This window comes from Thalassophryne amazonica, chromosome 18 (assembly GCF_902500255.1).
Source record: "Thalassophryne amazonica chromosome 18, fThaAma1.1, whole genome shotgun sequence".
Classification (NCBI taxonomy): domain Eukaryota; kingdom Metazoa; phylum Chordata; class Actinopteri; order Batrachoidiformes; family Batrachoididae; genus Thalassophryne; species Thalassophryne amazonica.
In genome coordinates, this window is record NC_047120.1 from 12182045 (window position 1) to 12205422 (window position 23378).

At 40.2% G+C, this 23378-nt stretch overlaps 1 long non-coding RNA gene across 1 annotated transcript; it reads right to left on the minus strand.

Annotated features, from left to right (window-relative positions):
* Window positions 1-476: 476 nt before the first annotated feature.
* LOC117530345 lies at window positions 477-1423 on the minus strand. Its single transcript, XR_004566334.1, has 2 exons — window positions 962-1423; window positions 477-876 (listed from the first exon to the last, which is right to left on the minus strand). It is a non-coding gene; the product is annotated as an uncharacterized LOC117530345 (long non-coding RNA).
* Window positions 1424-23378: the final 21955 nt, after the last annotated feature.

The following is a 23378-nucleotide window of genomic DNA, read 5'->3' on the forward strand; positions in this document are numbered from 1 at the left end:
CAGCTGGGGATTAGTCTCTCCCCACAAAGAGCGTTACTTACAACGGAAAAATGGTGCACTGTTTTGTTTTCAGCTGCAATCTCCGAAGCAGTCGCGAAAACTGCAGATTTTTTTAGTACCCCGTGGAGAAGGAAGGCAAGGAAATGGGAGAGGTTGTGTCAGTAAATGTTAGCTTAGACAGCTAACCGGAGTAGCTGTGTTCTCTCACCTGCACAACCGCATCGAAACGTTTTGAGCTCCAGGTCATAAACAAACCGCAACACGTGTCCGCTTTCAACCGCATCGTCACTTTTTCTTTGCATTTTCACTTTGTTTGCATGTAATTTGTCCAAAAGCTCAGAGAAAGTGCCATGTTTCTACTGGGGACAGATGAGGACTGTGAAAAACTGCGTCATATTTCACCCGCTTTCAAACACTGCGCTGCCCATATGAATTGTCATGTGTCTGTTCAGGTTGCTCTTTTGTCCAAATGTCTGACCACATTCAGAACAGGCAAACTGTTTTTGTCCTGTATGAATTATCATGTGAGTGTTCAAGTTGCTCTTTTGTCTAAATGCTTTACCACATTCAGAACAACCAAATGGTTTTTGTCCTGTATGAATTCTCGTGTGTCTGTCCAGGCTGCTCTTTAGTCCAAACCTTTGACCACATTCAGAACATCCAAATTGTTTTCGTCCTGTATGAATTATCGTGTGTCTGTTCAGGCTGCTCTTTAGTCCAAACCTTTGACCACATTCAGAACAGCCAAACTGTTTTCGTCCTGTATGAATTATCATGTGTGTGTTCAAGTTGCTCTTTTTTCCAAATGTTTTACCACATTCAGAACAGCCAAATGGTTTTTCTCCTGTATGAATTCTTGTGTGTTTTTTCAGGTGGCTCTTTATTCCAAATCTTTGACCACATTCATAACACCCAAAAGGTTTTTGTCCTGTATGCATTTTCACATGCTTTTCCAAAGTACCTTTCTGTTTTTGTCTTTTACCCCGATCAGAACATCTAAATGGTTTTACGCTTGTTTGCCTCCCCTTGTGTCGATCTAAGTTGTTTATGTGACCAGATACTTTTCCATACTTAGAACAATTATATTGTTTCTCACCAATCTTGCAATTGCTTAAACTAACAATGTTAGTATTTTTTCCATAATTAAAATGTGACTGAAGTTCTCTGGTCTGTTTCCAGTCGTAACTGTCATCAGTCTCAGTTCCAGAAGTATCTGAACTCCTGCCACTGGTATCTCGTTGTAAATGACTGTTTGGACCCAAGTTGCTGGCTGGTTGTGGTCCCCCATCATCTTTTCCATCAGCTTCTGCAGTCAGTGTTCTGTGTACAGATGAGCTGCTGGCTAGAGGCTCAGCCTCTGTGATCTCATCACTTCGGCTTTGATGGAGCTGTGATGACTCTGGTTTTTCATCATCATTTTCAATCTTCACAGGGACGGCAGTGAAACCAAACTTGGTGAGATCTGCCTCCTCCAGCTGCTGAAGCTGCTCTCCCTGCTGACTTATCCACAGCTTCTCTTCTTCTTTAATGTCCTCCTGGTCAACACTCAGATTGCATTCCTGGTGTTCAGTGAGAGTTTCTTCTTTAATCACCAACAACGTCTGCATGTCTGCAAAGAAATTAACAACAAACATTAGAAAAACACACATTAAAATAAAGTATCAGAGTGGAGAGTTTGACCTGATGACAGTAAGTTATTGGATTGATCAAATCAAATCAAATCAATTTTATTTATATAGCGCCAAATCACAACAAACAGTCGCCCCAAGGCGCTCCACACTGCAAGGCAAAGCCATACAATAATTACGGAAAAACCCCAACGGTCAAAACGACCCCCTGTGAGCAAGCACTTGGCGACAGTGGGAAGGAAAAACTCGCTTTTAACAGGAAGAAACCTCCAGCAGAACCAGGCTCAGGGAGGGGCAGTCTTCTGCTGGGACTGGTTGGGGCTGAGGGAGAGAACCAGGAAAAAGACATGCTGTGGAGGGGAGCAGAGATCAATCATTAATGATTAAATGCAGAGTGGTGCATACAGAGCAAAAAGAGAAAGAAACAGTGCATCATGGGAACCCCCCAGCAGTCTACGTCTATAGCAGCATAACTAAGGGATGGTTCAGGGTCACCTGATCCAGCCCTAACTATAAGCTTTAGCAAAAAGGAAAGTTTTAAGCCTAATCTTAAAAGTAGAGAGGGTGTCTGTCTCCCTGATCTGAATTGGGAGCTGGTTCCACAGGAGAGGAGCCTGAAAGCTGAAGGCTCTGCCTCCCATTCTACTCTTACAAACCCTAGGAACTACAAGTAAGCCTGCAGTCTGAGAGCGAAGATTGATGGAATTGATGGAACTGATAAAGTGGACATGGCTATCAGAAGGATTTGTTTTACATTTTGCACATTTTAATTTATGCCTTTGTCTTCCAGAATTAACTATAGTAATGTTTTAATTTATGGATTGTAGGACTGCCACAACTAGTCCACTAGTCATGACTACGTCGACTATTGAAACCGTGGACAACTAATGTCGTAGTGAATGAATCATTTATTTTATTTAAAGGACATGTCGCATGTGTTTTAACATCCCAGTTAGCAGCACAGCATCAAAGTACTAATGATTGTAAATCTCTCTGTGCACATGTGCTCATAATCAGTGGTTTCTGATGCTTTTCATTCCTCTGTCGAAGCAAGGAAACAGGTGCATTTCCAAAAAAACGTCTCACTCGGCAATTCTCTGCATTTCTCTGCGTGTGATGAAGATCAGAGCATAACAAATTCAACCCACACAGAAACAGATAGAGCAAAACGAATCCAGTTCTGTCCGATAACAAAGCTTCTGAGGTTTTCTTTGAAAGCTGCGGCTCGGATTCACAGTGGAGACGACACACTTCACCTCAAAACTCTTAGCTTTTTCTGAGACCGTTGGATTTTGGAACTTAAAGTGTCGTGGCGCTGCCGTTTGTGTCACAGCTGCTGGGTCCTGCTGCGGACACGCCTGGACACACAGATGTATGTCTCGTATTGGAAAAACTCAGGAGACACTAATTTCAGGAGATAATGGACTATCTAATGTGCCACTAATGGACCAGTGGACTATTCCATGCCTGACGATCGCATTTGCAATCATGCGCACATGACGTGTTTTTTGCTGTGGACTTATTTGGAAATCTTTACACTGGGGTGAGTGAAATGTTTTTTTTTTCTTCATCTTTTTCTTTGTGTTTTCAATTAAAAAGATTTTTTTTTTCTTTGAAAGAGCCTGTGGATGTGGTGTGTTTGTGCGTGCATGCGTGTGTGTGCGTGCATGCGTACGTACAGCAGCTGTTTTAACCCCCAATTCAGACAGACATCTGGCTGAATTTGAACAATATCAGTATTAAGGTTGTAGACTTTCTCAAATGTCATAAAAGAAAAATGTCAGTCTCTATGAGGAACTTTTTAAAAGCAAATTAATGATGAATAATCCCTTTAAAAAAACAGCTGACATGCGGGTTAACTGAGGAAAACCGTCCTTAAAGCCAGAGAAAAGTCACAGGGCTACATAATGTGTTCGCAAATAAAAACGAACGTGACCAGCCGCTACAAGTCCCAAAAAACTAAAACTATTTTAAAAATCTGCCTTCAGTTCTAGTGAAAAGAACCAATCGTGACAGCCAGTACAAGGCACTGATCCATGTAAATGTTTCTTTCCACTCAGACTGATCGCAGATCTTGGTAATAGTGTTTTGGGACTTGTAGCGGCTATAGATGTCTGGTCATTCATATTTGCAAACACATTATGTGTTCGCAAATTACGTATGATCCGACGAGTCAACTAATCGCAAAAATAATCGTTGACTAGTCAACTATCAAAACAGTCGTTTGTGGCAGCCCTACTGGATTGCCACATGAAAGTAGGATACAGAATACTGCTGCTTGAGTTTTGATGAAAACCAGGAGGTTTGATCACAGCCATGCTGGCTTCCCTTCACTGGCTCCACGTGACTCAAAGAGCAGATTTCAAGGTTTTGTTGCTGACATGTAAAATGTTAAATGTTCATTAACCCAACTACCTTGTTGAACCAGTTGAGCCTTATGGTCTGTGTGGAAGGGTTAAAAAGAAGGCAGCAGGCTTCAAAGGCTGCCTGTTGACATTTAAAAGGCAACTTTAAGAAGATTTGAAAAACATTTATTTTCTCTTGCATATCATTAGTTTTTATCTTCTTTTCATTATTTTTTCCTCATTGTACTCATTTCTTTAGTGGTTTTAATTACTTATTTTTGCTTTAGGATATGAGGATCTTTAAAGTTCACCTGGAACTATGTTCAGCACTTTGCTGAATTTTTTCCCCACTGGAAATGCTTTATAAATGTATCATTATTATTATTGATAAGAATAATGATTATTATTATTATCATCATCAAGATGTAATTATTATTATTACTACATCATGTTTGAATTGCATTCAAACAAGATGTGAAAATTCCTGCATCGTGCCCACGGACTCTCTGATCACACCGATGTATTTCTTAGAGTTTTCACAGTTGTATCAATAGCAACACTTAGCGTGCACAAAGCTGAACCTCTAGCAAACTGTTATCAGGCTGTGTTCATCATTAATGGACGTGCACACACACCAATCACTGTCATGCTGGCAGTGAAATTTGTCTAAGTGCCTCACAACTGTGGAGTTGCAAAAAGCCACACACATGTGGTGCATGTGTCTCGCACGTGTGCGCGCGTGTTGTGCCCCCCCACCTCACCCAACACATCTGGCTTGTCGGGGGGTGGGGAGCACACATACATAAAATGCTTATATGTATGTACAGGTCTGATCACATGGGGGCCGCACAGCCAGGTCTGATCGCACACAACATGGGGAGGGGCCTGTCAGCTGATCACAGCACATTGACAGCTGAATGACAGACACAGAAACCACCGCCAGGACAGGTATATAAATAATTACGACAATACCTACAGCCGCAATTACATAATAAATAACGAAAATGAATGACTACATAACACAGAGAGTGACACATTGGTCTGGGCGCTGAACGGACAGAGGGGGGCGTGTCCACTCACAGCCATGGCTGTCAAGATCTCTGCTCCTGGACGTCCCAACTTGAGAACATGTTCTGTGTTTGGAAGGACGTGAACTTACAACATTCCTCCGTGAGGTGCGTGTCTCTGCCTGCTGTCTTCACGTGGAAATATATAAAACATCTTTTGCATTTGCTCTGGGTTGCAGCAGCTGGACACAGTGTACCTCGTCCGTATCTTTGTTGATTTCAGGCATTTTTCAGCACTGATTATAGGCCAGTGATGGTAGCGCAGTGGTAAAGTTTCTGTCTGGTAATCAGACCTTATGGGTTCAAATCCCGTGAGTGACATTTTTTTCTTTTTTTAACCGCAGGGTTCTGTATTTCGTCCCCTTTTATGCATTATTTACGTCAACTCAGTGATATTCACTAATTATACAGCTGATTTTTATTTTATTGTTCTCCACATCAGCGTTGTGATGTGGTGCAGCTGCTCGCACTGTGTTCCTGCTCGAAAGACACCCTCATGTGCATGAACTGTCATACCAGCATTGTGCACGCCTGCCCGTCAGTGTGATGTTTCGTGGTGCGCTCATACGAGCTCTACTGCCGTGAGTTGCCCTGGAGTTGTACATATTCACACTATGTGTGAAGGGGCCCTTAATTGCAATTTCAGAAGATCCTGCTTCCTGTTTCTGCATTTTTAAGAGTTTTCAAAGACTGATTTAAGATATTTTAATACAAATTCAGGTCTTATTTTTAGATGAACAAATTTAATGCCTTTTGAGACTTTTGAAGAATCTGCAGGAAGACTGTAGTAGACTTTTTTGCAGTGATACCCAAAGTATGGGCCATAAGCTACTGGAGGTAGTCCATGGGAGATCACTTAATTGCATAAAAATGTCTGATTTTCAATCTTGTAAAGTTTAAAAATTAAAAGTTTTAAAATGTTAATCTTCATTTATGTGTCACATTTTAATAGAAAATATGTGGAACTCCATCTTCATCCCATGTGTATAAACCTTTTCAGAAAGCTTTTGGGGGAGGTGACGGCCTAGTGGTTAAACAGTGGGCTTGAGATCATCAGGTCCTCAGTTCAAACCCATCCTGGTGGAAAACCACAAAGGGCCCTTGGGCAAGGTCCTTAATCTCCAAGTTTCTCCCAGTGTGTAATGAGGGCCTTGCATGGCAGCACCCTGTCCTCTGTGTGTGTGTGTGTGTGTGTGTGTGTGTGTGTGTGTGTGTGTGTGTGTGTGTGTGTGTGTGTGTGTGTGTGTGAGTGAGCTAATGCAAAAGATCACTGTAAAGTTCTTTGAGCTTTTGATATAGATGGAAAAATCAATCAATCAATTCAATCAATTTTTTTATATAGCGCCAAATCACAACAAACAGTTGCCCCACGGCGCTTTATATTGTAAGGCAAGGCCATACAATAATTATGTAAAACCCCAACGGTCAAAACGACCCCCTGTGAGCAAGCACTTGGCTACAGTGGGAAGGAAAAACTCCCTTTTAACAGGAAGAAACCTCCAGCAGAACCAGGCTCAGGGAGGGGCAGTCTTCTGCTGGGACTGGTTGGGGCTGAGGGAGAGAACCAGGAAAAAGACATGCTGTGGAGGGGAGCAGAGATCGATCACTAATGATTAAATGCAGAGTGGTGCATACAGAGCAAAAAGAGAAAGAAACAGTGCATCATGGGAACCCCCCAGCAGTCTACGTCTATAGCAGCATAACTAAGGGATGGTTCAGGGTCACCTGATCCAGCCCTAACTATAAGCTTTAGCAAAAAGGAAAGTTTTAAGCCTAATCTTAAAAGTAGAGAGGGTGTCTGTCTCCCTGATCTGAATTGGGAGCTGGTTCCACAGGAGAGGAGCCTGAACGCTGAAGGCTCTGCCTCCCATTCTACTCTTACAAACCCTAGGAACTACAAGTAAGCCTGCAGTCTGAGAGCGAAGCGCTCTATTGGGGTGATATGGTACTACGAGGTCCCTAAGATAAGATGGGACCTGATTATTCAAAACCTTATAAGTAAGAAGAAGAATTTTAAATTCTATTCTAGAATTAACAGGAAGCCAATGAAGAGAGGCCAATATGGGTGAGATATGCTCTCTCCTTCCAGTCCCCGTCAGTACTCTAGCTGCAGCATTTTGAACCAACTGAAGGCTTTTTAGGGAACTTTTAGGACAACCTGATAATAATGAATTACAATAGTCCAGCCTAGAGGAAATAAATGCATGAATTAGTTTTTCAGCATCACTCTGAGACAAGACCTTTCTAATTTTAGAGATATTGCGTAAATGCAAAAAAGCAGTCCTACATATTTGTTTAATATGCGCTTTGAATGACATATCCTGATCAAAAATGACTCCAAGATTTCTCACAGTATTACTAGAGGTCAGGGTAATGCCATCCAGAGTAAGGATCTGGTTAGACACCATGTTTCTAAGATTTGTGGGGCCAAGTACAATAACTTCAGTTTTATCTGAGTTTAAAAGCAGGAAATTAGGTCATCCATGTCTTTATGTCTGTAAGACAATCCTGCAGTTTAGCTAATTGGTGTGTGTCCTCTGGCTTCATGGATAGATAAAGCTGGGTATCATCTGCGTAACAATGAAAATTTAAGCAATACCGTCTAATAATACTGCCTAAGGGAAGCATATATAAAGTGAATAAAATTGGTCCTAGCACAAAACCTTGTGGAACTCCATAATTAACTTTAGTCTGTGAAGAAGATTCCCCATTTACATGAACAAATTGTAATCTATTAGACAAATATGATTCAAACCACCGCAGCGCAGTGCCTTTAATACCTATGGCATGCTCTAATCTCTGTAATAAAATTTTATGGTCAACAGTATCAAAAGCAGCACTGAGGTCTAACAGAACAAGCACAGAGATGAGTCCACTGTCCGAGGCCATAAGAAGATCATTTGTAACCTTCACTAATGCTGTTTCTGTACTATGATGAATTCTAAAACCTGACTGAAACTCTTCAAATAGACCATTCCTCTGCAGATGATCAGTTAGCTGTTTTACAACTACCCTTTCAAGAATTTTTGAGAGAAAAGGAAGGTTGGAGATTGGCCTATAATTAGCTAAGATAGCTGGGTCAAGTGATGGCTTTTTAAGTAATGGTTTAATTACTGCCACCTTAGGAATGGGGTCTAATAAACATGTTGATGGTTTGGATGAAGTAACTAATGAAAATAACTCCAAACCAAATACCGGCATCACTGAAAGCAGCCAAAGATAACGATACGTCTTTGGGATGGTTATGAGTAATTTTTTCTCTAATAGTTAAAATTTTGTTAGCAAAGAAAGTCATGAAGTCATTACTAGTTAAAGTTAATGGAATACTCAGCTCAATAGAGCTCTGACTCTTAGTCAGCCTGGCTACAGTGCTGAAAAGAAACCTGGGGTTGTTCTTATTTTCTTCAATTAGTGATGAGTAGAAAGATGTCCTAGCTTTACGGAGGGCTTTTTTATAGAGCAACAGACTCTTTTTCCAGGCTAAGTGAAGATCTTCTAAATTAGTGAGACGCCATTTCCTCTCCAACTTACGGGTTATCTGCTTTAAGCTACGAGTTTGTGAGTTATACCACGGAGTCAGACACTTCTGATTTAAAGCTCTCTTTTTCAGAGGAGCTACAGCATCCAAAGTTGTCTTCAATGAGGATGTAAAACTATTGACGAGATACTCTATCTCCCTTACAGAGTTTAGGTAGCTACTCTGCACTGTGTTGTTATATGGCATTAGAGAACATAAAGAAGGAATCATATCCTTAAACCTAGTTACAGCGCTTTCTGAAAGACTTCTAGTGTAATGAAACTTATTCCCTACTGCTGGGTAGTCCATCAGAGTAAATGTAAATGTTATTAAGAAATGATCAGACAGAAGGGAGTTTTCAGGGAATACTGTTAAGTCTTCTATTTCCATACCATAAGTCAGAACAAGATCTAAGATATGATTAAAGTGGTGGGTGGACTCATTTACTTTTTGAGCAAAGCCAATAGAGTCTAATAATAGATTAAATGCAGTGTTGAGGCTGTCATTCTCAGCATCTGTGTGGATGTTAAAATCGCCCACTATAATTATCTTATCTGAGCTAAGCACTAAGTCAGACAAAAGGTCTGAAAATTCACAGAGAAACTCACAGTAACGACCAGGTGGACGATAGATAATAACAAATAAAACTGTTTTTTGGGACTTCCAATTTGGATGGACAAGACTAAGAGACAAGCTTTCAAATGAATTAAAGCTCTGTCTGGGTTTTTGATTAATTAATAAGCTGGAGTGGAAGATTGCTGCTAATCCTCCGCCCCGGCCCGTGCTACGAGCATTCTGACAGTTAGTGTGACTCGGGGGTGTTGACTCATTTAAACTAACATATTCATCCTGCTGTAACCAGGTTTCTGTTAGGCAGAATAAATCAATATGTTGATCAATTATTATATCATTTACCAACAGGGACTTAGAAGAGAGAGACCTAATGTTTAATAGACCACATTTAACTGTTTTAGTCTGTGGTGCAGTTGAAGGTGCTATATTATTTTTTCTTTTTGAATTTTTATGCTTAAATAGATTTTTGCTGGTTATTGGTAGTCTGGGAGCAGGCACCGTCTCTACGGGGATGGGGTAATGAGGGGATGGCAGGGGGAGAGAAGCTGCAGAGAGGTGTGTAAGACTACAACTCTGCTTCCTGGTCCCAACCCTGGATAGTCACGGTTTGGAGGATTTAAGAAAATTGGCCAGATTTCTAGAAATGAGAGCTGCTCCATCCAAAGTGGGATGGATGCCGTCTCTCCTAACAAGACCAGGTTTTCCCCAGAAGCTTTGCCAATTATCTATGAAGCCCACCTCATTTTTTGGACACCACTCAGACAGCCAGCAATTCAAGGAGAACATGCGGCTAAACATGTCACTCCCGGTCTGATTGGGGAGGGGCCCAGAGAAAACTACAGAGTCCGACATTGTTTTTGCAAAGTTACACACCGATTCAATGTTAATTTTAGTGACCTCCGATTGGCGTAACCGAGTGTCATTACTGCCGACGTGAATTACAATCTTACCAAATTTACGCTTAGCCTTAGCCAGCAGTTTCAAATTTCCTTCAATGTCGCCTGCTCTGGCCCCCGGAAGACAATTGACTATGGTTGCTGGTGTCGCTAACTTCACATTTCTCAAAACAGAGTCGCCAATAACCAGAGTTTGATCCTCGGCGGGTGTGTCGTCGAGTGGGGAAAAACGGTTAGAGATGTGAACGGGTTGGCGGTGTACACGGGGCTTCTGTTTAGGGCTACGCTTCCTCCTCACAGTCACCCAGTCGGCCTGCTTTCCCGGCTGCTCGGGATCTGCCAGGGGGGAACTAACGGCGGCTAAACTACCTTGGTCCGCACCGACTACAGGGGCCTGGCTAGCTGTAGAATTTTCCACGGTGCGGAGCCGAGTCTCCAATTCGCCCAGCCTGGCCTCCAAAGCTACGAATAAGCTACACTTATTACAAGTACCGTTACTGCTAAAGGAGGCCGAGGAATAACTAAACATTTCACACCCAGAGCAGAAAAGTGCGGGAGAGACAGGAGAAGCCGCCATGCTAAATCGGCTAAGAGCTAGTAGCTACGCTAAGCTAGCGGATTCCTAAAAACACGCAAAGTGAATAATGTGTAAATAATTTAGAGGTGATTCAGCAGAAGGAGTGCTTTAGTTAAGGCACGTAAAGATTACACTGGGAAACAAATCGTAATCTAGATAACTAGATCAATCTAACTGCGCAGATTAAACAGCTAACAGATACAGAAAAACACCGCTGTGCTCCGGAACAGGAAGTGATACAATACCGCAGTGAGAGCCAACCACCAGTAGAGGCAAGCAAGAGGCAAGCAAGCAAAAAGAGAGCTATATAAATGCTATATAAATACAATTTTTTTTTAATTTACCATTTTTTGTCATTCAGATTATGAGCTAATGTGCTGCATTGGACCTCACAACTTTGTGGCCCAACAAGAGGCTAAAAATTAGTGCATCACAAAAAAATAAGTTTTAAATATGTTCACATTTCAGGGAATGTAGCTAGTATTTTACTGATTAATGATGATCAGAATGTTTTTTCTTAATCACTTTGTCTGTACGACCGGTTGATTATCGCACTGTCCATGAATATCAGTGCAGAGACACAGAGACAGAGTCCACTGTGTGGTCATGAAATTGCATTGTATACCGGATGTCGCCAAAGAGCCATGTACAACAGGTTACTGATGTTGACCTTTTAGTGCCAAGTGTTGGATCAAAATAAACCAAAGCTCTACGTCCCAGAATACAGAAATCACTGCCACCAGAATCCTTTCAGTTAGCTTTATATTTTATACTACTATAAATTACACATTTGCTTCAAGAAATAAATTCACCGTTTTAGAAGGCTCGAAAGACCAAATGCTTCAGAATTTGTGAAAACAGAATGTTTTCTGAAGCAATGAGTTAATGTGGTCTTTTTGAGCATTCTGAAACAGAATTTGTTTCTTGAAGTCTTGGTTTTTGAAATCATTAAATATAGTTTCTGCAGTCACGAGCATGGCTTCTGTAAATAAATCACCGTCTGTAAACGGCTTTTTGTGTTTAGCCAAGATATGACTCACGCGAAACGAAGCTTCTGTGGCGGCCTTGTGTTGAGTTGAATGTTTGGTGAAAAACAACTGCTGGGCTTTCAATGCTGTTTTCAGTTCGCCAACCTTTTTTAGGCAAATAGAGCTCTTTGGAGGTTAGCTGTCTTTACACTTCGGGTGGTTGGTTTCGTGGTGCCGCTGCAAGTTCCCTCGTTTAGAAAGTGCCTGCGGTTGGTGGCATAACATGCAAACACACTTGTTCTTCACCATGGTAAAAATAAATTCCTCCTCCCATTCAGGATGAAAATGGCAGGTCTTTGACTTTTTTTCGCGAGGTATCTGCCATTGCCATTTGTTGTTTTTTTTTTTTTTTTTTTTTGCTTTAACTTATTCTTCTTCGCTCTTTTTTGGACTTTATGAACACATACAGCGCCACTCGGTCATTGCAACCCATACGGTGGTTGATCTTGGAACTACAGCAGGGACCGCGTTCCCATTCAATAAATGAAAACTATGTTCATAGATCTATATATGCTGCGGCAGCTTCAACCAAATTTGTTGAGACTTAAGAGATCCACTAGGAAAGGCTTATAGATCTACCTGTCGATCGCGATCGACGGGTTGGTGACCACTGGTTTAGACTAAATGTTATCGAGTTGTGGGGTAAAAACAGCGAAAAGGATCGCAAAGGTCAATTTCAGTTTATACAGAGGTCATAAGATAAAGTTGCACCAATTTTTGTAAAAAGTGATGCACATTATTGGTTGGGTTGATAGAGTTTTAAAATGCAATATTTTGCACCATCTGTCATGCTTAGTTAGCGTATTACGGGGTAACTTGTCACGTGTCATAGAATTAAATGGACATCAGCCTTGTTTGACCTTTACTTTGGAGACCAAATATTCAGCACAGTCAAAACTGTTCCATTTATTAATCCTTTTAGCTCAACCAATAATTTGTATCACCTTATGCCCTCTGGGGTCTGAGGGCATTTTTTGGACAGTTCGCTCTCCTAGCATAAATGTTTTATTATTGCTGTTAACAGCTCTCCCTGCATCTCACAATCAAGTTTTATGTCTTTTTTCAGGACAACCCGTGCTTTCAGAATATATGTTTTTGTCGTGTTTTATAAGTGTAATAAAGGTTTACAATCAAAAATAGGCAAGGAAAAAATACAGCGAAAAATAATTTTCCACACACATTTATTCAAAACACACAGCAAACTATAATAAACAACTGTTTTGACACTTTATAAAGGTAATTTGAGGTCTTGTGTGAAAGACTGTACAACAAAAATGTTCAAATAATAAACACAAATGCACATTTTGAACAATATATACAAAATGGTCTATGTGTTTTATTGTCCATTGATATGGTAAACAGTGCTTTATGCAGAGAAAGCAACAGAGTTATCCAGTAACATTCACATGCAAACTAGTGGAGCAATCCTGTGCTCAAACACACTCTTTGTTTGAGCACGTGAGATTGTCATCAGTGGCTCTCCGTCTGCTCCTGCTTTCACTGATCACTGTACGTTAATAGCGCAGGGCGCACTGAGTATGTACTCAATGAAGCACCCAGGGGGCTATTCAAGTGGGCCAACTAGAAACATATCACTCCTGAAAATGATCTTTGGCTTTTCACATGATGTAAATCTGCCCTATGATTGGATTTTGGAAAACCATGTGACAGTGAACCAATTCCAATTGGACACTCACATTGCACACGTCATCACACAGCTTCTATGAAGAGTACAAAGATGGCCGACGGCTGGCTCGAAAGTCCGCGGAGTTAACTTTTCAGCAAAAAAATAAGTTTCTATCTCATATCATTAAAAAGTTATTTATAATTTAGTAAAGCTTGGTCTTAGCCGTCATATACGATGGCGTCGGCCCCAGAGGGTTAACGTTTGACCCCTGTACAAACTGAAATTAACTTTTTGTCATCCTTTTTGCTGTTTTTAACACAATAACTCCACCACATTTAGTCACAGATAATCCAAACTATCTTTTTGGAATCTTTATGATCAGACAAATAATATGATATACCATTCAATATGACTGGAACATTTTTATTTTTTGACCTGTGTAATTCTTCATTAACCCCTGTAGGTCATTAGAAGTCAGCTCCAGGATGTCTCCACATCTGAAAATAAACATTAGTTCATTTAGAATATGTGTGCCAAATTTGGTGCTTTTTCAAAAAATGAACAATTTTTATGGAAATTCTTGCTAAGCTGCACCACTACTTGGACAAAGGAGTCGAAACATTGAGGGTGGTGATGTCACTTTCCTTCAGTAAGACATTATTCAAAGATTTTACAGAATATGGAAAACTTTTACAAAAAGCTTTCATCAAAATCCTCCTCATCCTGTTGTATAAGTACTCACAGAATCACTGGAGGAATACCAGATGGGGAAATTATTTGACTGTTGCAACAACATGTTATAAAGTATCAGGAACACAAACAAAGCTGAGTGAACAAACCTGTTCTGTAGAAGAGATCTGGAGGATTAAAAACAGCATTCAGCTCATTAGCTCTTTTGTTCTCTTCTTTTAAATGACACATTTCTTCTTCCTGGTCTGCGATCATTCCTTCATCAGCAGATGTTAGCTGTAGTTTCAACATGTCCCTCAGCTGCTGGACTTCAGACATGTTTGTAGAAAGACTTTAAAACACACAAAAGAAAGACAGAGTCAAAGACAGTGTAGCGATATTAATAAATTTGTTGGAATAAATGTATTAATAATTTATTGACTGAATCGCCTCACACCGGCGTGCCAGAATAAATGTAGCGTTTTTATTTATTTACTTATTCATTTGAGACACTTTGCTTTACAGATATTCAGGCCTCGCAACGGGGACCCATAAATATGTAGCGTTTTTGTTTAAGTCTTTATGCCTCCACACGGGAGCACTAAACATGTAACATTTTATTAATAAAATAAATTTAGTACTGAATCGGCTCACACACAGGGAACCAGAGGCATGTAGCAATTTATAGTGAATAAGTAGTTAAACTCCTAAATTGAATCAGATTGGACTAGGCCCAATGTAACGGGTCACCAAAATAATTAATTTAGGGTTTAATACTTATTATTTACTTAATTCTCAGGGCACTACCTATTGATTACCTCCGCCAAGGATGTTATGTTTTCGGTCGAGTTTGTTTGTTTGTCTGTCTGATGGTCAGCAGGATAACTCAAAAAGTTTTGAACGGATGTTGATGAAATTTTCTGGAGTGGTTGGAAATGACAAGAGGAACAAGTGATTAAATTTTAGTGGTGATCCGGATCACGATCCGGATCCAGGAATTTTTTAAAGGATTCTTCACCATTGCGGGATAGGGGGAATTTTGACATCCTACTTTCTAACTCCACAAAAACAAGGCAGAAAGGCTTGAAAAAAATTAGGGTGTAACATAGTCAAATGTTCTATCAAACAACAAAGTTTGGTGATGATCGGATCCGGATCTGGTGATCCAGAATATGCAAAAATATAGGGAAAATAGAAAATGTCTCAGTGTGAGGTGACAAATTAAGCTAGAGATGCACAACTAACACCAAATTGTAGCTGAATCTGTACTGATTCAGTAAGGTGTCATCAGATTTGATGTAGCTTCAAATGTTATGGAGCTATATCCAGAAGAAAACCGTCATTACCGAAAAATCATTTTTATACGATAACTTTTGAACTAATAAAGACATAAAAGTGATTCCAAGTTCTAGTGGTATGTTTTCATGGTCAAGGATGTCAAATATAAAGGAAAGTATGTATCATAGTTTTGGTTGTAACACTGAATTGTTGAATAGATCACTGTGCCAAGGAGGGAATCTCTTTAGGGTCAGTGACCCTATGTCCTTGTTAGTAAACAATGTCAAATACAACACACTGCAAAGAGGAAATGCCTCATGACAAACTATACAGGGCTGGGGAGCACAATTAATTTATTAGATGAAGGACTATCATTTGGCATTATATTTTAGTGGCAATGAATATCACTATCCAGATTACTTCACTTAGCAAAAGCAAAGTGATGAGTCAGCAGTATACTCAGCAGTGGTTAAGTTCTGGTTCAGTGCACATCACTGAACACACAAGGTGCAAAACCCACTCCCAGGTGTTGATGAATCACGCCTAGGATCCAGAAAACCCAGAAGCTGACATCAGCACCTTACTGTCGCATATATTCTGCTTCGGTGCACTTCATTATTTAGCACATGCAACACTTAAAAAATATATATAAATATAATATTTCAGAATTTTCTGTTATTTATTTAGAGAAGTGTTTCATAAATGTTAAAAAAAATTCATATATTTGCAGTTTAGTTGAATAATAAATTGAATTTCTCCTCATTTGTTTTTGTCTATAAGCACATGCAATATCAATATCAGTGCTCAGATGACAGTAGCTTCTGGGAAAGGTGCAAGATGCAATAAATTGTGATGCCAAGCGCTAAGGATACATGCTATCCAGTCACAGCAGATGAAACTTTTTTTTCGTTAGACTTTTGTAGGTTCAATGATTCCACGGCGTGTAGATGTTATGGCGTCAGTGACCCCATGGTCTTGGCGGAGGTCTGCACTCTCTGAGTGCTTCTAGTTTTTAACAGCACAGGTACTCATCATTTAAACAATTTATCAGTCTCAAATGAATTAGTCTCGATTTAATTTAATCAATTGCTGATCTGAAAGTCATGAATTCTCACGATACGGTTGACCAAGAGTTTCCTTCTGTACACAAACCACAGTACAAAATATTTACAATTTATTTCCAATTTATACATGAAATGAACATTTGACTGGAATTTTATACAGTGATGAAAATTACGTTCATTCATGGAAACAATTTTCTTACCTCACTCATGAGACGTTGGAAGAAAGAGGTAAAGCTTAAAACTTTAAGTAAATAAATCTGATTGGAATTTAGTGATGAATTTTGAAGCCAATTATGAAGAAAAATATTACATGGATGTTTTTAAAGAAAAAGGATGAGCCACCTGTATCCACTGACAACAAACCTCTTTCATGGAGCCTGGACTGGGTCAATTAGCTGCAGTTGGAGGGTTGGTTCCGTTCATCCGTCGTTGATATTTCTGCTCCGGGCAGCGTGAGCTCACCTGGGTCGGAGGGGTTAACCAGAGGTGTCCCCGAGTAATTCCAGGGCTGGTGTCGGCTGGCTTCGCCGACGGCTGTTTGTAGTCAGGTTTGGAATCAGCTACGTTGTCAGCTTGCAGGGACTCAGAGGTGGAAGGTATTTGTTGAAAATGGTTCTTAATAGCTTTTAAAAAGTTTGGTTGGACCAGATTAAAAATCTTTGTGAATTTAGAAAAAAGGTAAAACTTTAATACTCGGACTACCAGAGTGGTGCCAAATGGTACTTCTTCCTTTCATGACCAGGGTGGTGCCAAATGGCACTGCTGGGGTCATTTACAGCTCATAAGGCAACAGTAGAGAAGCTTGAATCTTCGACTGGACTGGGTTGCTTGACGTGAGGACGTTTTGCTTCAAATCACAGAAGCTTCCTCAGCTAAAATTCTTGCTCTGGTAGTCTGACTTCTGTCTTGACTCTTGTAGAGAAGAATAAACCAGAAGCCAACAAAAGCTGGAGTTTTTTAACCTAACCAGACCTCACCTACCGAGAGGCTGACTGCTATAGGCTAGTGACTAAACAATAGCTCTAATTAACACCTATTGTGCTCTAGTTAGCACTAGTGCTAACTAGAACACAATCTGTGATTTGAAGCGAAACGTCCTCACGTCAAGCAACCCAGTCCAGTCGAAGATTCAAGCTTCTCTACTATGGAAACCACTTGGACAACTGAGAGCCTACACAGAAACTCATTAGGCCACCTTTTCTTATGTACCTGTTTTTATGTTTCATATGTAAGTCCAACCATTAGATCGGAATGTGCCAGTACTAGTGACAGGCAGTTTGAGCTTTCTGCTCAAGCTTGCATGATGACTTTCTCAAAGTCAGAAGTGTTACACATGCATACAAATTTAAAAATTACCAAAAAATTGAACAAATTAAAGACTTAAAAAACAGAACTAAGCTTCATGAATTAAATGTAAACGCAGTTTTCTTTTAAAAGTTTGCAATGATGATGAGCTCTCTGTTATATTTCTTTTATTATTCCATATTTGTACGACAATATCTGATGGAAAACAGACCATGTTTAGTTTACTGTGAGAATGATCACTTTTTAAAAAAGTGGTGCAGACGTTTCTGTTGATTAGGGAGAAGGACAGAAATACCAAAGTGCTTTACAGTAAAAAAAAAGACTGTACCCCTGGACCCCAGGGGAACACAAGGGTTAATTTTAATTTTTAAGATATTGAACAGTAGTAATAAGAGGTCAACACAGTTTATGTTTACATTCTTGGTGAAATTTATTGCTTACAGTACAGATTGTCTGAACATACTTGGCACTGCAACAACATCTCCTTTCTGCATTTGCCACATGTTAACTTGTTACAATAAACAATGCTTAGTGGCATGGTTTTTCAATGCCCTTTTCCCTGTGTTGGGTGTGGGTGGTTGTTGCTGAAGGTTTTCCTGATTCACCTCCTTGGCCACCATATGAGACTGTGCAAGCTCCACCAAGAAGTCCATCCGTCTCTCCTTGACCCCAGTGCATGCCTGATAATGCACATGTGGATTGCAAAACACAGCAACTGGCCAATGCCGTGTTCCTGAACGTACAGTGTACTTTCGCACCATCTGGTCCATGACATCCACACCACATTTCATGCTGTTGCAGTCGGTGACTGTGTTAGGTTTTTTTTTTCGGGTATCCCCAGTCTCCACCACACCGTGCATGCTACTGAGGATGCAGACAGTCTTTCTCCATTTGGGCACATAAACAGTTAGTGTGGGACCAGAGGTTGAAAACACCCGTGTGCTGAATTCCTCGTGGTCCAATGTCTTTTTGGCAGAGTCTGGAAGCTCATGGCGAATCTTATTTACTGTGCCAAGGAGGGTGGTCTTCCAGCTGAGCAGTCGTTGTGCTAGTGACAATGAAGTAAAAAAAAATTGTCTGTGGTAACTGTTCTTCCTTTGTCCATAAATGGTTCCATAAGCTTCATCACCACATTTTCTGATAGTCTCTCCCCCGTGGGACGACGGGGGTCTTTGCCAAGATATGGGATGATGTTGCATACATACTTGGACTTCAGGTCACATGCCACCTAGAACTTTATGCCAAACTTGTCAGGTTTTGTTGCAATGTACTGCAGGAAACAGCGGCGAGTCTTAGTTGGAAAAAGCTGCTCATCTATGGTGATGTGCCTGCCTGGGTTGTAAGAAGAGATGCAGTTGGCAACAAAAGACCCCCAAACGTCAGAGACTGCAGCAAACCGGTCATTCATGTTCACTGCGTGTGTCCTTGTCATCAAAGCGTAGGTGTCGCATGATGTACTGGAAGCGGTTTCGAGGCATAATCTTGTTGATCAGAGGCACTCCCACTTTTGCTGACCATGCGTCATGCAGCGCTGGAAGGTGGACAATCCCTCGCAGGAGAAGGATGGCAATCAATCAATCAATCAATCAACTTTTTTCTTATATAGCGCCAAATCACAACAAACAGTTGCCCCAAGGCGCTCCATATTGTAAGGCAAGGCCATACAATAATTATGAAAAACCCCCAACGGTCAAAACGACCCCCTATGAGCAAGCACTTGGCAACAGTGGGAAGGAAAAACTCCCTTTTAACAGGAAGAAACCTCCAGCAGAACCAGGCTCAGGGAGGGGCAATGAACGCCATAAGTTCAAGGAGGGCCATGAACCAGTTTCCATGCTGTGTCTGGCGTGCATGCTGGACAGTCCGCTCTTGAATGATCCAAAGCATTTCCAGAGTCATGAAACAGGAAACTCTGTAAGCGACTCAACACCTTTCTTCTGGCCAAAGCAGCTGGCTCTCCATCTGTGGCATGACATTCAATTGGGCTGTGATGCAGAGGTCTTCTGTTCTGTTCTTCAAGCCACACTGTACCGTCTTTGGTGACAGGACAAAATCCCAACTGACAAAAATCCCAGTGGACAAAATCCCAACTGGAGGTGGCAAAGTCTCCTCATCTATAGGGTGATCATATTTTTGAGATTTGATTAGTGAAATGTTGAAATAATGTGAAATCGACACAAAGATATTATTTGAATTAGAATTCCAAAACATCTCAAGTATGCCTACTTTGTACTGATTTAGGATTGTTTTCACACTGCAAAAAGTGACATATTGATTAGTCAAAATAGCTCAGAGTAATTTTGACTTGCCAAGAAAAAAATATTTGCCAAATAGCTCAGAGTAATTTTGACTTGCCAAGAAAAAAATATTTGCCAATGGGGTAAGACATTTTCACTTAAATTTAGACCAAAAAAATCTCAGCTACTGGCAATAAGACGTTTTTACTTAAACTTTCGTAAAACCTCAGTAAAAATGTCTTATCAAGACATTTTGTCTTATTTTAAAAATATCTTCCCTCATTGGCAAATATTTTTCTTGACAAGTCAAAAAAAGATAAAATAATCTTTTTTTTTTTTTTTTTTTAGCAATTTTAACTTATCAAGATGTTACTTTTTGCAGTGCATCTCTTCCTAAAACACAACTGCCATAATCAGCAAAAGAAAATAGGAAATTTAGGAAATCTTACCGTAAGTCGGAACTCAGCACAATGGTTATTTCTTCTCCATCGGAGTTACACACTCTGGTACTGGCACATTCCGGTCTAATGGCTGCACTTACATAAGAAAAGGTAGCCTAATGAGTTGTAAATTACCCCAGCAGTGCCATTTGGCACCCTCCGGTCAGAATAGGAGTTGGGAGAAAAGGCTGGGTCTTCCAGTGTTAAAAGCGTTGGAAATTGAATGAAAAGGAGAAGTCCTTTTCTGTAAATTCACTTTTAATTTGAAAAGCTCAGCTCAGAAGTTCTCTTAAAAATTAAAAAGTCTTAACGCACCTTAAAGCGTCAGGTTAAAACTTTGTCAAAAGGAAAGAATGAATGAATGCCACATGGTAGCTTAGCAATGAGGCCTTGGCCCAATAATAACTAAGTGTTAAGGAGGAGAGAGAAGAAAAAGTTGCCGATGAAGAGCTGCAGAAGAGAGCGCGAGGCAAGACTCTGTTCTAACTTTTAAAGGGGACTGACGTCACCAAACGCACCCCATTTAGGGTCTTCGAATCTTCATGTCCTCAGAACAGATTCAAGTGATTCAACTTTTCAATCAATCAATCAATTTGTTTTTATATAGCGCCAAATCACAACAAACGGTTGCCCCAAGGCGCTTTATATTGTAAGGCAAGGCCATACAATAATTATGTAAAACCCCAACGGTCAAAACGACCCCCTGTGAGCAAGCACTTGGCTACAGTGGGAAGGAAAAACTCCCTTTTAACAGGAAGAAACCTCCAGCAGAACCAGGCTCAGGGAGGGGCAGTCTTCTGCTGGGACTGGTTGGTTAATGTTTAAACACAATTAATTTTAAATACTGTTTGTTCTAAGACACTCAAATGGACACATCATTATTAATAGACACTTAAAACACATCCTTTGGATAAACAGAGTACTTCAACATCAACATTTTAGATAATGCAGGAAGATTCACTTACATCAGTTGCAAGGAGCACATTTCAATAAACTGGAATGATTACATGCAAAGCATTTTGTTTGAATAATAAATGCAACCAACATTATAAGTCTTTAGATATCAATGAAAGAAATACTGATCTCAAATTTTATTTCAAACCAAAGGTCTTTTCTTTGCTTTAAACTCAAGATAAAAGCTTATTATCAAGACACAGTTTATGACCACATGTTATCATAGGGGGAAGGTTTTGCAGGCTTGAGAGGTTCCTGCCTTAGTTTGATCGTAAAGTTTGGGTTTTCTGGCATGGAGAAGCTCAGATTCTGACGTGAAGCAATTATAATGTCATGTAATTCATAATGACCGGAGTTTAACCGATAAAAGACGTGGGCTTTTCTTTGAAGAACTTTGAATTATAATCTTGTTTTTCTTTGCTGAAGCAGTGTTGGACCGTTGGGGGACGTCTCCAAAACTTTTCTGAAGCTCTCCAGATGACTTAGGAATTTCTCCACTGAGAGTGGAAAGCACAGTCTGTCTCCTAGTTGTTTTTGTTGTTGACACATTAATGTACTTTATTTAATTAGGCGCATCAAGGCCATGGCGCTACAACAGAGTGGAGAAAAGACTAAAAACAGGCTGATTTAATCATTTGCTGCTGCTCTGCTGCCCAAGCTGACCAATCACAAGTGAGAGACAACACTGAAATGTCCCTGTGCTGGGACAGATGTCCTAAAGCAGGAGACATCAACCCTGATCTCAGAGATCACCTGACATGCACGTTTTCCTTACATACCTGCTGCAACCAGCTGATGAGAGAGAGAGAGAGATGATGCTAATGTCCATAAAGTAAAACTAAGATGGTGTTAAAATAAAATTACGTGTTCTGAACTTACACGGTCAGTGATCAGGAAAAGAAAAGAAGACAATGAGATACTGTACCCATTTTGTGGCAAAGTATTGGGACAATGTCATTTACAATGGGACATTTGCTAAATTTTGTGGAAACCAATTTATAACAATTTTTAAGCAAAACTTTATGATTAATTTTCGTATGTTTAGTTGTCTCAATGGCAAACTCTGCAGCCTTGATAAGTGAATTTAATTTTCCTGGTTTGTTGAAAAATAGCACAAAACTTTTTGATCAATTTTGACCTTTACTATACTACAATTTTGATCTCTACTATAATGCTTAATTTGACTGAAGCCTGAAGAAACCATGTCAGATTGAAAAATCAATGTTAGATTAAAATAATTTGTCATGTCATAGTAAATACACTCTCAACGCATTTTGTAATTTCCAACAGTCCCAACTTTTTCTGATTTGTGGTTGTTTCTGTTGCATTTCTGAAACTGTTTCTCCTCATCAGTCACATTTTGTGCTTAAACACTACATTAAGCTCAAGACTGAACAAATAAATACCTTTGGAAAATAACAGCTGTTAAAGTTCAGCGTTCTCACCTGCTTTTTGTGATCTGTGCGTCTGAACATCACCACAACTTCTCCAAGTCAGGGTTTTTTTTTTTTTTTTTTTTTGCTCAGTTCATTCATATATTCTCATTTTTTAAATATGCTTTTAAAGATATTTGACCGTTTATTTCATCTCATGATCTCATAAATTCAGTATACGACGCGCACATGGTGTAAACAGGGTGGTAACGGCAGAATCACACCGGGAGAGACAGTTCAGAGAGAAGTAAAGGCAGCTCCACGGTTTGGTTTTGTTTTTTTTAACATGTTCACTCGGGTTAAAATCCTCTCTCTGCGCCGCGCTCGCTGTCTCACGTGCACTGATGGTTCAGCAGCGTGTCGTGCCTCCATTCAGGAATCTCCCTCCCCCACCCCTCCCTCGCAGTCTGCAGCCTGTTGACTCCACGTGCACACACAGACACAGACACACACACACTGACAGCTCCTTCAGTAAACTCCGCATTTTAGACGGCTTTGAAGAAGATGGTCACTGTTTTAATCGTCCGTCTTATCCAAACGGCCATGTTATTGTCCTGCCTTAAGACGAGAGCGAAACAGAGTGAGCGAGGCTGCAGCACAATGACGTCAGATTCTGAGTCGTTTTATGCTTTGTGGATAGAATAAATAATTCACGGTAATCGCGAATATGAAAAATAATCACGATTGGCGAATATTGTAATAATTGTGACAGCCCTACCAACAGCAATAAAATGCAGCAG